Below are 17,074 nucleotides of genomic sequence, written 5' to 3'. Positions count from 1 at the left end.
TACATTATTTTAAATGAGTCCACCCCCCAAGATTACTGTTATAAACATGAGCCACGTCTAAAAGGCAAAGGTGGAGGTGTTGCTTCAATTTATAACAACATTTTCAGGATTTCTCAGAGGGCAGGCTACAAGTATAACTCGTTTGAAGTAATGGTACTTCATAAAACATTATCCAAAGAAACAAATGTTAATGATAAATCCCCTGTTATGTTTGTACTGGCTACTGTATACAGGCCACCAGGGCACCATACAGACTTTATTAAAGAGTTTGGTGATTTTACATCCGAGTTAGTTCTGGCTGCAGATAAAGTTTTAATAGTTGGGGATTTTAATATCCATGTTGATAATGAAAACGATGCATTGGGATCAGCATTTATAGACATTCTGAACTCTATTGGTGTTAGACAACACGTTTCAGGACCTACTCATTGTCGAAATCATACTCTAGATTTAATACTGTCACATGGAATTGATGTTGATGGTGTTGAAATTATTCAGCCAAGTGATGATATCTCAGATCATTATTTAGTTCTTTGCAAAATTCATATAGCCAAAATTGTAAATTCTACTTCTTGTTACAAGTATGGAAGAACCATCACTTCTAACACAAAAGACTGCTTTTTAAGTTATCTTCCTGATGTATCCAAATTCCTTAGCATATCCAAAACCTCAGAACAACTTGATGATGTAACAGAAACTATGGACTCTCTCTTTTCTAGCACTTTAAATAAAGTTGCTCCTTTACGCTTAAGGAAGGTTAAGGAAAACAGTTTGACACCATGGTATAATGAGCATACTCGCACCCTAAAGAGAGCAGCCCGAAAAATGGAGTGCAGCTGGAGGAAAACAAAACTAGAGGTATTTCGTATTGCTTGGCGGGAAAGTAACATATCCTACAGAAAAGCATTAAAAACTGCTAGATCCGATTACTTTTCTTCTCTTTTAGAAGAAAACAAACATAACCCCAGGTATTTATTCAATACAGTGGCTAAATTAACGAAAAATAAAGCCTCAACAAGTGTTGACATTTCCCAACACCACAGCAGTAATGACTTTATGAACTACTTTACTTCTAAAATCGATACTATTAGAGATAAAATTGCAACCATTCAGCCGTCAGCTACAGTATCACATCAGACAGTGCACTATAGACCCCCTGAGGCACAGTTCCACTCATTCTCTACCATAGGAGAGGAAGAATTGTATAAACTTGTTAAATCATCTAAACCAACAACATGTATGTTAGACCCTATACCATCTAAGCTCCTAAAAAAGTGCTTCCAGAAGTCATAGATCCTCTTCTGACTATTATTAATTCCTCATTCTCATTAGAACATGTCCCCAAAACCTTCAAACTGGCTGTTATTAAGCCTCTCATCAAAAAACCACAACTTGACCCCAAAGAACTAGTTAATTATAGACCAATCTCGAATCTCCCTTTTCTGTCCAAGATACTAGAAAAGGTGGTATCCACACAATTATATTCCTTTGTAGAGAAAAATGGTATATGTGAGGATTTCCAGTCAGGATTTAGACCGTATCATAGTACTGAGACTGCTCTTCTTAGAGTTACAAATGATCTGCTCTTATCATCTGATCGTGGGTGTATCTCTCTATTAGTTTTATTGGATCTTAGTGCTGCGTTTGACACAATTGACCACAACATTCTTTTGCATAGACTTGAATACTTTGTTGGCATCAGTGGAAGTGCATTAGCATGGTTTAAATCGTACTTATATGACCGCCATCCGTTCGTAGCAGTGAATGAAGATGTATCCTATCGATCACAAGTGCAGTATGGAGTACCTCAAGGCTCAGTACTAGGGCCGCTACGATGGAGTTTCGGTTCCTTGCCGCTGTCGCCTCTGGCTTGCTTAGCTGGGGACACTTCATCTACAGCGATATCATTGACTTGATTGCAAATAAATGCACAGACACTATTTAACTGAACAGAGATGACATAACTGAATCCAATGATGAACTGCCTTTAACTATCTTTTTTTTTTTTACATTATTGACACTGTTTTCCTAATTAATGTTGTTCAGTTGCTTTGACGCAATGTATTTTGTTTAAAGCGCTATATAAATAAAGGTGACATTGACATGCTAGTCATGCTAGCGACATGCTAGCAACATGCTAATTATGCTAAAATCATGCTAGAAACATGCTAGAAACATGATAGTCACATGCTAGTCATGCTAGAAACAGGCTAGCAACATGCTAGTCACATGCTAGTCATGCTAGAAACATGCTAGCAACATGCTAGTCGCATGCTAATCATGCTAGAAACATGCTAGCATCATGCTAATCATGCTAAAATCATGCTACCAACATAAATTTAGCATGCTAGAAAAATCCTAGCAACATGCTAATCATGTTAGCAACATGCTAGTCGCATGCTAGCCATGCTAAAAACATGCTAATCATGGTAAAATCATGCTAGCAACATGCTAGTCGCATGCTAGTCATGCTAGAAACATGCTAGCAACATGCTAATCATGCTAGAAACATGCTTGTCGCATGCTAGTCATGCTAGCAACATGCTAGTCATGATAGGAAAATGCTAGCAACATGCGAATCATGCTAAAATAATGCTAGCAACATGCTAGTCGCATGCTAGTAATGCTAGAAACATGCTTGCAACATGCTAATCATGCTAAAATCATGCTAGCAACATGCTAGTCGAATGCTAGTCATGCTAGAAACATGCTAGCAACATGCTAATCATGCTAGAAACATGCTTGTCGCATGCTAGTCATGCTAGCAACATGCTAGTCATGATAGGAAAATGCTAGCAACATGCGAATCATGCTAAAATAATGCTAGCAACATGCTAGTCGCATGCTAGTAATGCTAGAAACATGCTTGCAACATGCTAATCATGCTAAAATCATGCTAGCAACATGCTAGTCGAATGCTAGTCATGCTAGAAACATCCTAGCAACATGCTAATCATGTTAGCAACATGCTAGTCAAAATGCTAATCATTGTAGAAACATGCTAGCAACATGCTACTCATGCTAGAAACATGCTGGCGACATGCTAGTCGCATACTAATCATAATGCTAGGAACATGCTTGTCGCATGCTAATCATGCTAGCCAAATGCTAGTCATGCTAGAAACATGCTAATCATGCTAGAAACATGCTAGTAACGTGCTAGTCAAATGCTAATCATGCTAGAAATATACTATCAACATGTTAGTCATGATAACAATGCTAGCAACATGCTATTAACATGCTAATCAAGCTAGAAACATGCTAGCAACATGCTAATCATGCTAAAATCATGCTAGCAAAATGTTAGTCGCATGCTAATAATGCTAGAAACTTGCTAGCAACATGCTAATCTTGCGTGAGACATGTTACCGACATGCTAGCAACATGCTAATCATGCTAAAATCATGCTAGCAACATGCTAGCAACGTGCTAGTCAAATGCTAATCATGCTAGAAATATACTAGCAACATGTTAATCATGATACAATATCCTAGCAACATGCTATTAACATGCTAATCATGCTAGAAACATGCTAGCAACATGCTAATCATGCTAAAATCATGCTAGCAACATGTTAGTCGCATGCTAATCATGCTAGAAACAGGCTAGCGACAATGCTATCAACATGCTAATCATGCTAGCGACATGCTAGCAACATGCTAATCATGCTAAAATCATGCTAGCAACATGCTAGTCGCATGCTAGTCATGCTAGAAACATGCTAGCAACATGTCAATCATGCTAAAATCATGCTAGCAACATGCTAGTTGCATGCTAGTCCTGCTAGAAACATGTTAGCAACATGCTAGCAACATGCTAGAAACATGCTAGCAACATTCTAATAATGCTAGAAGCATGCTAGCAACATGCTAGTCGCATGCTAATCATGCTTGAAACATGCTAGCAACATGTTAATCATGCTAAAATCATGCTAGCAAAATGCTAGTCGAATGCTAGTCATGCTAAAAACATGTTAATCATGTTAACAACATGATATCGACATGCAACTAACTTGCTAATCATGCTAACGACATGGCTAGTCACTTGCTAATTATGTTAATGACATGCTAGCAACATGCTAATCATGCTAGAAACATGCTAGTCAAATGCTAATCATGCTAGAAACATGCTAATCATTCTAGCAACTTGTTAGGCGCATACTAATCATGCTAGAAACATGCTAGAGACATGCTAGTAACTTCCTAATCATGCTAGCGACATGGCTAGTCACTTGCTAATTATGCTAGCGACATGCTAGATACCTTGCTAATCATGCTAAGTACATGCTAGTCACTTGCTAATCATGCTAGCAACATGCTAGCAACTTTGCTAATCATGCTAATGACATGGTAGTCACTTGTTTGTTATGCTAGCAATATGTTAATCACTGTCTTTTTTAAACTTCTTAAACTTTTAAATCTTTTTAAACTTTTCACATTTTCAAACTTTGTAAACTTTTCAAACTTTTCAAACTTTCTGGTCAGGCTTTCTCAAGCCAACTTAAAGTTTGTCTTGACAAACTTTTTTATCTAGTTTATTATTATTTTTATTGTTGTTAAGTTAGTGTTCATAAACGAGTTATGTATGATCTTTCAAGAATTTCAAGTTAATAATAAAACAATCTACGAAAAATATTTTTATAGCTTGTGTCATGTGATGCCCCCCTAGTTGTTGTGAATGGTTGGTGCCCCTGGGCACTGGCCCAAGTGCCCTTATGGATAATCCGGCTCTGCCTACCAGGACTTATTTAACCTACAACAATGAAAAAACATTAGTTCTTTCCAAAACTCACTCAAAAAAACAGCTCTGTCAGGCCAAAGAAGAAGCTCGCAGAAATGGGGATAGATTCTTGTATAAACAGGCCAAATACACATTGGAAAAGGATTTCTGAATGGCAAAGAGGAATTATAATGGAAAGCTAAATAATCAATTATTTTCCGGTGATCCTGCTTCAGTATGGAAAGGCCTGAAGGAGATCATCAACTACGAGACACCATCCCCCAACAGAGTGGAGAATCAACAACTGGCAGACGATCTGAACGAGTTTTATTGCAGGTTTGAAAAAACACCATTTACACCTCCTGAAACCCCCATTCCCCCCCTCCAGCAATCCAAATCAGTAAAAATAATGTGTGTCAGGTCTTCAGAAGGAACAAGAGAGGAAAGGCACCAGGCCAGGACGGTGTTACACCAGTCTGTCTGAAATCCTGTGCTGACCAGCTGGCCCCCATCTTCACACAGATCTTCAACAGATCACTGGAGCTGTGCAAAGTCACCTTATGTTTCAAACACTCCACCATCATCCCCATACCAAAGAAAACCAAAATTACAGGACTAAATGATTACAGGCCTGTGGCTCTACCATCTGCGATTTTTAAACGAATAGTTTTGGCTTATCTGAAGGACATCACTGGACCCTTGCTGGACCCCCTGCTGTTAGCCTGCAGAGCGAACAGGTCTGTAGATGACACAATCATCATGGGACAGCATTATGTTCTGCAACATCTAAACAGACCAGGGACTTATGTGAGGATCCTGTTTGTGGACTTCAGCTCGGCCTTTAACACTATCATCCTAAACCTCCTCCTGCCCAAACTAACTCACCTCTCTGTGCCCACCTCCGTCTGTCAGTGGATCAACAGCTTCCTGACAGACAGGCAGCAGCTAGTGAGGCTGGGAAAATACACATCCAGCACCCGTACAATCAGCACCGGAGCTCCCCACGGCTGTGTTCTCTCCCCACTGCTCTTCTCCCTGTATACTAACGATTGCGCATCTAAGGACCCCTCTGTCAAGCTCCTGAAGTTTGCAGATGACACCACACTCATCGGCTTCATTCAGGACGGTGACGAGTCTGCTTACAGACAGGAGGTTAAAGAGCTGGCTGTCTGGTGCACTCTCAACAACCTGGAGCTGAACACGCTCAAAACAGTGGAGATGATCATGGACTTCAGGAGAAACCCCCCTGCACTCCCTCCACTCACCATCATGAACAGCACTGTGGAGTGCTGTGGAGTCATTCAGGTTCCTGGGCACCACCATCTCTCAGGACCTGAAGTGGGACATTCACATTGACTCCATTGTGAAAAAGGCCCAGCAGAGGTTGTACTTCGCCAGCTGAGGAAGTTAAACCTGCCACAGGAGCTGCTGAAACAGTTCTACTCTGCCCTTTACCAGGCTCCCAACAGGAGTGGATGTATGAGAGAGTAGGGGCGCTGGACAAGTCAGGGCTGGCGGCGTGTGATGGGGCACACCTGATGGAAATGGAGCCTCATCACCACCGCTGTTTAAAAGCCCAACGCGCCTCTCCTCAGTAGACCAGTCTCTTCCCCATGTATGCACACTGGTGTCCTCATGGGTCCTGGAAGGGTGCGTTGAGGGACTCCAGCGTCACCAGAGATGTGAGTTTGCTCGTTTGCTCCTCCCACAACACTGGGGGAGAATGAGGGCAAGGCGCAGCGCAGTCGGGAAACACCTTATGACATCACACCCTCTCGCTCGCAAAAGTTTGTGAAAACCCGAACTGGGATGGAGGAACGATGGAGACATCCTCCCAGCCACAAAAGGAGTAAGTGACTTCTCTCTTATTGTCATTTTACCCTGTCGACTAAATCTGGTTTCTCTGTCCCTGTTCCGGCACGGTGTGAGAGGGAGAACTGTCCAGAGAGGAATCCCCACCCCGCCCACTCCGACCATTTGTAGCCTGATTGAGGATTGTAGCACTCCCGTTTGGACAGCGCCCTGATGACGGGGGTGTCGCTTGGGGGGGGGGGGGTGAAAGTGAAAGGTGAAAGTGACGTGACATTCAGCCAAGTATGGTGACACATACTCAGAATTCGTGCTCTGCATTTAACCCATCCGAAGTGCACACACCCAGAGCAGTGGGCAGTCATTTACGCTGCGGCGCCCGGGGAGCAGTTGGGGGTTCGATGCCTTCCTCAAGGGCACCTTATTCGTGGTATTGAGGGTGGAGAGAGCACTGTACATGCACTTCCCCCACCCACAATTTCTGCCGGCCCTAGACTCAAACTCACAACCCTTCGATTGTGAGTCCAACTCTCTAACCATTAGGCCACGACTTCCCTAAGGAGTCAGCTGCCTCCTTCCTGATTATCATCGGCATCCGTCCTAAATCGCTGCCCTTCACCAGGCTCCCGACAGGAGTGGGTGTATGAGAGAGGAGGGGCGCTGGACAAGTCAGGGCTGGCGGCGTGTGATGGGGCACACCTGATGGAAATGGAGCCTCATCACCGCCGTTGTTGAAAAGCCTAACGCGCCTCTCCTCGAGAGACCGCTCTTTTCCCTGTGCATGTACACTAGTGTCCTCGTGGGTCCAGAAATGGTGCGTTGAGTGACTCCGGCGCCACCAGAGACGTGAGTTGCCGGACCCGCGGTCCAGACGAGAACCGCACCCATTTACATGGCCATCAAGCCAGGAGGTCAGGCCATCTATCCCCATCAAGCACCGTGGCCAGTGAGAGGGATGAAGCCACTAGAAGAAGCCGCCACCCCTCACACCCCGGACCCGCAGAGGGGAGCACGTTCAGCCGCCGGAATACGCCCTTTACCTGGACCCTTCCTCCATGAACACTGCCTGACCCACACGAAACCTGCAGCATGACGAGAACACCAGATCCCCCACCAGTTTGTTTTGGACACTCTCCCCCTTTGGACACTTTATTTCCTCTGTGTCTGTTGTTTGCTCCTCCCACAACACATGGAAAAAGGCAAGGTCAACATTGCTTATTATTTGCGGTTATTTCATTCATAGAGTTTACACATAGTTTTAAGGAGTCATTGAATGTTGCTAAAAAGGACATTATTTTCCACATAGACCCCTTACCATATTGTGATGCCTACTCTTGACAGAGAGCTGGTCTGGTTTTTGAGAGACGCGCAGAGATGGCAATGCAGCTGTTTGATTGGCATAAGCCTATAAGGTTTAAACCATTGCCTTTTAAAAAAACACAAATAGTGGGCTAGAACATGTATGATGTATTATTTTAATTGATCTTACCAAGCTCTGATTTCTGAGAGATCAACAGCAATGTGGTGTTTGATTTGCACTCTTTTCATTCATAAAGTTTATACATTCATTCTCTTCACACACATTATCACATGACTTCAGAGGTATTGGTACTGGTTTGACAGGGCTTTTCAATGCAGGTAGAGATCACAGTTTCGGAGATTAAAATCTAAAACAATATAATAGTATTAAATCAGATAATCTATAAATGTATTTTGGCAAGACAATTTTAAACTGCTTAAAGAAAATTCCCTGATATTCCATGATTTTCCCCCCAAAATTATCCTGATATAACTTTTCCTGAAAAACCATGATATTCCAAATATTCCATGACCTGTGGGAACCCTGCAAGCAACTGCTGCAAATTCTTATGTGAATAAGACCATATAGCCAGTCTTACTGGACCCTTCTCTTGACTGAAATGTTGCGTTGCTTGGCAACAGAGATAGAAGATTAGAACTATTTCTTGGAGTGGATGAAATAAATAAATCTACATAAATGATTGAAAACACAATTTTATATATTCAATCACCATTGAAGGGGAACAGATGTATAAACGCAATATGTCTTGTGGTTACAGTATTGGTACCTGCGCCAATTTGCCAGAGGCCTTGTAGTTATATCCATACCAGGGCTGGGATGAACAAAGTTTCACGTGGAGCATTCTGAGATATTTTTTTTGCTGAATTACCGTGGAGTGTGAGTTGTGCTAAAAAATAAACTGTCGGGATAATCACACAGCACTTGCCGTAGGCTACACATCCAATAATGACATGTCTGATTCACGAACTAATGACTCATTTGAACCGATTCACATAAATGAAAGGTTAAAACAACTGATCTGTCCAACACTGATCTCATGAGACATCTGAATCGGTGTATAACAAATCGGTACACTTTACAATAATGTTCCATTTATTAAATTCTAGTTACCTACATTAGTTTTTTTTTTTTTTAAGAAAAAGGTGAGTGGCAGAGTGTATTACTTTACGTTGTTGTTATTTTTATGTGAATGAAGAATTAAAAGATGCACTTTTTCAGGAAGCTAGGACTAGGCCTATGTGTTTTCAACAAATGTTAAATTCTGTTGGTTCAGGAAGGACACCATGAGAGGCTGCTGGCTCCCACTGTCGCTGTTAATTTTTATTTATTTTTTTGTTGGAAAAGCACTCTCTGTATTAGCTTAAAGCCCTCAAGTTTACATTGGTTACTGTATTCTTTCAATTGCTCTAAACAAGTATTTTGGGTGACCTTTTTTTTTATTGAATGTTAGACATCAATTTGTTGTTATTTTCATCTGAAAGAAGAATTACAAAATGCACTTTTTTTTAGTAAGCTAGGCCTATGTGTTTAAGGCTTCAAGGTTTTATCGAATGCTACCTCTGACTAAGAATGCATTACTTTGCACTTGTATAGTCTTTTATTTTGGACTTTTTTATAAATTGGTATTAGTCAATTAATGGGGAGATTATCGATAATCGCATCAAACCGAAATAGAATCGGACTGAAAAAAACAAAAAAAGACTTGTTAGATTAATCGATTCACCGAAAAATAATCGCTAAATTAATTGTTAAAAAAAATAATCCTTTATCCCAGCCCTTATCAGTAACAACCCACTGTCACTTTTACCATATTGCTTAATCAGTGAAATTCAAACAAGAAGTATTAACAGTAGTCAATGACGGCAAAAATTGCAGAGTTAAATTGATTTTCAAATTTGTAATCTGGGAAGTCAGGTCTGTATTCCAAGACATAACACGTAACTTGCATGTTCTTTAAATTAAAGGGTTAGTTCACCCAAATAGCAAAATTATGTCATTAATAACTCACCCTCATATTGTTCCAAACCCGTGAGACCTCCATTTATCTTCAGAACACAGTTTAAGATATTTTAGATTTAGTCCGAGAGTCCCTCCATTGAAGCTGTGTACAGTATACTGTCCATGTCCAGAAAGGTAAGAAAAACATCATCAAAGTAGTCCATGTGACATCAGAGGATCAGTTAGAATTTTTTGAAGCATCGAAAATACATTTTGGTCCAAAAATAGCAAAAACTACTTTATTCAGCATTGTCTTCTCTTCCGTGTCTGTTGTGAGAGAGAGTTCAAAACAAAGCAGTTTGTGATATCCGGTTCACTAACGAATCATTCGATGTAACCGGATCTTTTTGAACCAGTTCACCAAATCGAACTGAATCGTTTTAAACTGTTCGCATCTCCAGTAAGCATTAATCCACAAATGACTTAAGCTGTTAACTTTTTTAATGTGGCTGACACTCTCTCTGAGTTAAAACAAACCAATATCCCGGAGTCATTCATGTACTCAAACAGTACACTGACTGAACTGCTGTGAAGAGAGAACTGAAGATGAACACCGAGCCGAGCCAGATAATGAATGAAAGATTGATTGGTTCTCGAGTCAGGGACCGTTTCTGTCAGACGTGTCCGATTCAAGAACCGAGGAGCTGATGATACTGTGCATGTGTGATTCAGTGTGAAGCAGACCAACACACAGAGCGTCTGAACCGAAATGATTCTTTTGATGATTGATTCTGAACTGGTTCTGTGCTAGTGTTATGAGCGCGGGTAAACCGAAGGCTCGAATCAAGGGCAATCATCGCCAATGACGCCATTGTGTTGAGCGCAAAAGAACCGGTGAACCATTTTCTTCAACCGGTTTATTGAATCGAACGTTCCGATAGAAGTCAATGTTTTGTTCGTTATCTGGCTCGGCTCGGTGTTCATCTTCAGTTCTCTCTTCACAGAAGTTCAGTCAGTGTACTGTTTGAGTAAATTAATTACTCCGGGATATTGGTTTGTTTTAACTCAGAGGGAGTGTCAGTCACATTAAAAAAAGTTAACTGCTTAAGTCATTTGTGGATTAATGCGTATTGGAGACGCAAACTGTTTAAAATGATTCAGTACAATTTGGTGAACTGGTTCAAAAAGATCCGGTTACATCGAATGACTCGTTCACGAACCGGATATCACAAACTGCTTTGTTTTGAACTCTCTCACAACAGACACGGAAGAGAAGACAATGATGAATAAAGTCATAGTTGTTGCTATTTTTGGACCAAAATGTATTTGCGATGCTTCAAAAAATTCTAACTGACCCTCTGATGTCACATGGACTACTTTGATGATGTTTTTCTTACCTTTCTGGACATGGACAGTAGACCGTACACACAGCTTCAATGGAGGGACTGAGAGCTCTCGGACTAAATCTAAAATATCTTAAGCTGTGTTCAGAAGATGAACGGAGGTCTTACGAGTTTGGAACAACATGATGGTAAGTTATTAATGACATAATTTTGCAATTTGGGTGAACTAACTTTAACAGTGGGATGCATGTCTTGAATACATAAAGTTGATTTCAGGACCTCAATGACAATGACTGCAGGTGTATGGGAGGGTTCAGATGGTGGCAGAGATAACCCTGGCATCACTAGCATACATATACACCCACCCACCTTTCAGAGCCTTCAAACTGTCCTCATCCAGTTCAACAAAAACTGCAGGCACTGTCCCTGGCCGCTGAGACTCCGCCTGAGGGATGGCGTCCTCCTCCTCCTCACTGGTGTTAATCACCTATGCAGAAAACATCAACCTAATTACCTTAAACAACAATGGCAGCTATACACTCCTTATCATACACATGCTAAAGCACAATTTTAGTGGTGTGAGTGTGTGTAGAAATTAACAGTTCATACACTCTTGAATAGTAACTCATTTTCACAAAAATGCAGTTCTGCTACATCACAAGCTCACTAAGGTTTGTAGGTTGGGTTTGGACTTTGGTACTGGTACATAATTCAATTAAAGTGCAAAATGTGATTGTACATGCATTTCAGCACAAATAGGCTATAATCCATCACTGTAAACTCTGTAACATTTTCTGGGGAACACTGCACATTTGATGAAGTCAGTTACATTTTTAAACTTACCATTTTTCGTTTTTTGGGAGGATCAAAAATATCACAACATGTGTCATCAGAATCAGACTCATATCTAGCAGGAGTAGAACTGAGTTGTCTTGTAGGTTGCTGTTTGAGGTCCCTCTTGAGCTGTTCGCCTATCTTGGCCGTCTGTGAACCAGACTGACAACATACATCTTGTTTAAGAGAATGATTTTGAAAATGTCCACACCACCACTTTAAGTAATGTCACACACCGTCGAGGAATAAGAACAGCAAACGAACATGTATTATTCAAAATAGACTTGATAATAATAATAAATGTTTCTTGAGCAGCAAATCAGCATATTAGAATGATTTCAGAAGGATTGTGTAACACTGAAGAATAGAGAAAATTCAGCTTTGATCACAGGAATACATTTTAAAATATATTCAAATAGAAAGTAGTTATTTTAAATCGTAAAAATATTGCACAATATTACTGCTAAATGCAGGCTTGGTGAGCAGAAGAGACTTCTTTAAAAAAAAAATCTTAAAGTTACATTCAAAAACTTATGACTGGTAGAGTAATCTCTCTTAAAATACCTTACTTTTATCATGGGTTATGATAATCAAAACAGTCCTGAGCTAGATTAAGCTTTGATCTCTGCAAACCAAACTATCACTTTAATCAAATATTTAATAATAATGTTTAATACCGTAAAGCTGCTTCATTTAAATAAAAAAACTATAGACGTGATGTGAATGGTTTGCTGAGCTCGTGCAAACATCCACATCAGTGTAATAAGATGCATTTTTAACTGCTACTTTCATACTGCTGTGATTTTTGTTTTTGTTGTTATTTCGTTATTGAGAGGAAAGCGCGTGTCATATATTTTCATATCCAAACGCCATTCTGTTCGGCCCGGGTGCGTTTCTCTGAAGCAGCGCTGAGTGCTATTTCTCTTCTTCTCTTGAATTGCATCGAGGAGAGCTGAATTACAGTCTTGCGCTACAGCGCCACACTGCTCAAACCGCATTAGTGCAGGCTCTAAATTAGGTCAAGATAAATAAAACGTGTACTCGACAACAGAAATATTTGTCAACAATTTTTTTTTGTCGATATTGTCGACTAATCGTTCCATAACTGTTAAGTCATAAATCAAACTTACAGTCATTCCTAGCTTCACCACCCTCTTCTCCTGGCCAGACTGACTGGAAGACCATATATCCCCCCGTTTGAGGAAAGCGACACGCTTCTGGACTACTTCTTTGTAGTTTTCTGTGAAGAAGACACATAAAATACAAATTCAATGTGACCTTTTAATAATAAAAAAATATAATTTCAAGACAGCAATGTCACTGTCATTTAATTTATTTGTACTTTATTACTTTCATCAGTATTGGGCACTAATGTCCATAACCACCTTATGGCGGGAGTCCATCCCTCTGTACATTGAAAATGTCTCCTTGACACAACTGTATTTGTTCTATATTTTAGCCTGTTGCACCTTATAAATATGCTGTTCCCAACAACCGAATGACTTTAGTAACTTTGTCTTAACTAATTATAAGAATTTTCATTAAATGGTCATGCTGCATAGCGACGACGAATTCCATTATACTAACGTTACTAGCTAACGTTTAACCTTCACTAGAACCTAAGCCAAACACTTCAAAGATAAGCTATGGGTCTGTAAACGCTAGGCTTGGAGCGTTCTCTATAGGAGGACTTATTAATTATGGCGTTTTTCCATTACATTGTACCTGCTCGACTCGCCTCGACACACTGCCTCCGTTTTCCATTGCAGATTTTAGTATCTCCTCAAAAGCATGGCTGTTCGTCTTATATGCCGGCTCAACGGACACACCAGCACACAAGTAACGTTATAAACATTAGCCTATGTAAGTGGCCTGATGTTTATACTTGTGCGCTGGTCTGTGCGTGGAGCCGTCATGTGTGTGTGTACGTAGGCTACGGCGAAAGCTCTGCCTGGAGCCTCCGCGGAACTGTAAAAAAGCGGCGCCAACTGCCGTGACCTAACGCGACACACACACAGAACGTAGAAGGTGTGTTGTTGTTGCCACAGTCAGAAGACACGTTTTGTTTCAAATGATGCTGGAGGCAGCAAAAAAAAAAAAAGAACTTTGTTCAGGACACCCCCACCCCACCCTTCACTTTCACGACAAAGTTTGGTATTGTCTCAGCTCGCTTGGAAACTAACGTTAGCTGAGGTGGTAATAAAAAAGTACCTGTTAGCAGGTAACGTTAATGTTACCAGGTACTTTTTTTCGTAAGAGTCGAGGATGGAGGATGGAAAAGCGCCATGTTTCAAGCACTTCATCTTCAGTAACGTTTAATTACATGGCAGTACTCGGTTAGTTAATGTTACAAAGAGTATTCCGAATATTTCCAATGTTTTAGAACTTACCCGCCATGAACAGCAGTTTGGCTGCAACCGGCTTCGGATCTTGCCTGCGTTTAGCTGGCAAAATCACCTCTATCCAGCCTTCCTGGGACTGGATGTCTTCCTTGCAGGTCACTGTAACACCAGCATTTATATATGCATCCTGTATAATAGATGTACTCTCTGCAATAACGGACCCCGTCTACGAAATAAAACAGCCCATACATGGTGCTAACTTTACCCTGTTACCGCCTGAGTTTCAGTGATGAATTTCAAACATTAACCGTTACTAAATGGCTACTGTAGCTAATTGCCGCTGAAACTTCTACATAGTGATTGGATGTCGATGATACTGCGCACACTGATTGGATGTGGGAACCGTCGGGGGGGGGGGGGGGTAGGTCCAATTCCTGGGTCCATTCGTAGCCATCTATTGCTTAGTCTTGATTTTTGAATCTTGATCTGTTGCAGTGCACAACAATAGTTATTCAAATATGCCACCTGTACAATCAAACTACAAGTCCTACTTATTGGTCACTAATAAGAAAATACCAAGGACAACAGAATACAGACACAGGAAGGTAATTATAGTTTGTATAATTATTTTAATTTTTTTTATATGTTTTCTTGTTCTTCTTCTTCTTATAATTATGGTAGTAGTCGGCCTACTACTTCTACAATAATACTAATAACAATTATAATAATAAATAAAATAATATTAAGAAAGCCCTAATATAGCAGTACTTCTAATAATATTAATAATAAATAATAATGGAAATAATAGGATAATGATATACTGTCTTGAAATTGTCTTTTGTTTCAGGGAAAAGGCAGAAGACATAAACAGTACAAGCAGTACCTTTGCAGCACTGGTGTTGAAGTCCCTGACAGAATTTTAGGATGTCATGACAGAGAAGTATGCTAGCATATATGATGATGTAAAGATTTTATTTTGTGCAGTGACATGGATGGTGACAGTTGTTTTGCTTACAGCCTCCAGTTCACCATGATGCACCACTGCAGCCAACAGCAGGAAAAAGAAAGAGAGCTGACAGTAAGGTCAGGACACTGACAATGCATAATTCATTCCTTATAGCCTAACTGTCTATTCTTTACTTTTTTACTTTGTAACAATGTGACCAACAATTGTTGAATTACTTACATTTGGATGGTTTCCTAGACATTAGTAGGCCTGTGTGCCAGTCTATAGGCGAATGTAATGTTCTACCCTGTAACTACTCATGTCTGTACCTGATGTCTGTTTGGAAACTTACTGTAAACCCTAACGCTCAAAATAATCAATTGGTTTGAGTAGGACAAACTTAAATTAAACTAATTAGTTCAGTCAAATTAACTTTTATGAGTATTTAGCACTTTCTTTTTCTTTCAAGTTCACATAACTGATATATTTTAAGTAAACTGATCTGTTTCGTTGTTTTGAGTTTTATTAAATGATTTATTTTAATTTAAACAAACTTAAGTTTAACTGAAACGGCTGTGATGTCTGTTTCCCAGCACTTGAATAGAAGAGTAAATGCTAAAATTAAGTTAAATATATTGTTTTTTTTGTGCAAAATTATTGTTAAGTGGGATATTGAGTATTGATTAATGTTTTGTGCTAATTTAGAAGAATTTCTGTTCATGTTGGTTTTAGGACAGTAACTATCATGGTGACGTGGTGCATGCGGCTTGATTTGAGAGCAAATAAAATCTTTATATTGTTGCACTCATACAGCAGGTGCTGTATAACATATTATTGTTAGCATGATAACAAAATAGTATGTTAGCAAACAAGCTTGTTAAAATAAAGTTAATACTAATGAAAGTGTTCACATTGAGATTATAAGAAGGTTTAAAGTTAATTGTAGGAAATAGTGTATTCAGATTTTAATTGTTTTTAACTTGAAATCTTTAAGTATAAACTTTAAATCTACCAGATCTGCTTACTTAAACTTTGAATTTCAATTTGATGGAACAATGTATGATATTCACATAAATCATACACCAAATTGCTCAGGATGGCCAAGAAAAGTGGGTTTCTGTCTATATGTGTTTGTGTGTGCAATACAATATGGGGCAGAGTGTAGTACAACAAAATATCTAGTAGAAGTAACATATAGGTTAGTGGCAATAGTGTGCAGAATAAAAAAAAAACATGCAGGCCAGGACACAGGTATTACACATTTGTTCACCATGCTAGTTTATTGGTATTTTGTATTTTGAGGAACTGACTCCCACAACGTAACAAACTAGCTCACACATTTTTCTCATTTCAGAGTGGAGCGGTTGGAGCAAGTTGCTTTACTTTTAGTGTTTTAAGATCCCACTCAATACCAAAAAAAACACCAGATTCAGTGACTAACTTGCCACATACTTTGTGCAAACTTCAGAATGGATCAGCTGCTGAGGACGATGTGGTTGATATAGGAGAGCATCAGACCATGCAAGAACCAGAGGCTGAGAGACCCAACCCAAATCCGTCACAGGTAAGATTACAATTAATTATAGGCTATCGTTCATCTTTGTGCGTTTAGTTTATCTTTTACAGGAGTGATTTGCTATGATGACTCGATGCACACAATCTGAACAACAAATTTCATTCTTCTGCCATAGAATAGAATAGAATTACAAAGACTTTATTTTCATGTCAGGCACTTCCATTTTGCTCAGCAGGCCACAATAAAAACAATTTATCAAAACCCATCAGAGACTAATACTAAACTAAAAATGGTTAAATGAACCCA

This window comes from Carassius carassius, chromosome 46 (assembly GCF_963082965.1).
Source record: "Carassius carassius chromosome 46, fCarCar2.1, whole genome shotgun sequence".
Lineage (NCBI taxonomy): Eukaryota > Metazoa > Chordata > Actinopteri > Cypriniformes > Cyprinidae > Carassius > Carassius carassius.
Note: the sequence above shows the minus strand (reverse complement) of the source record.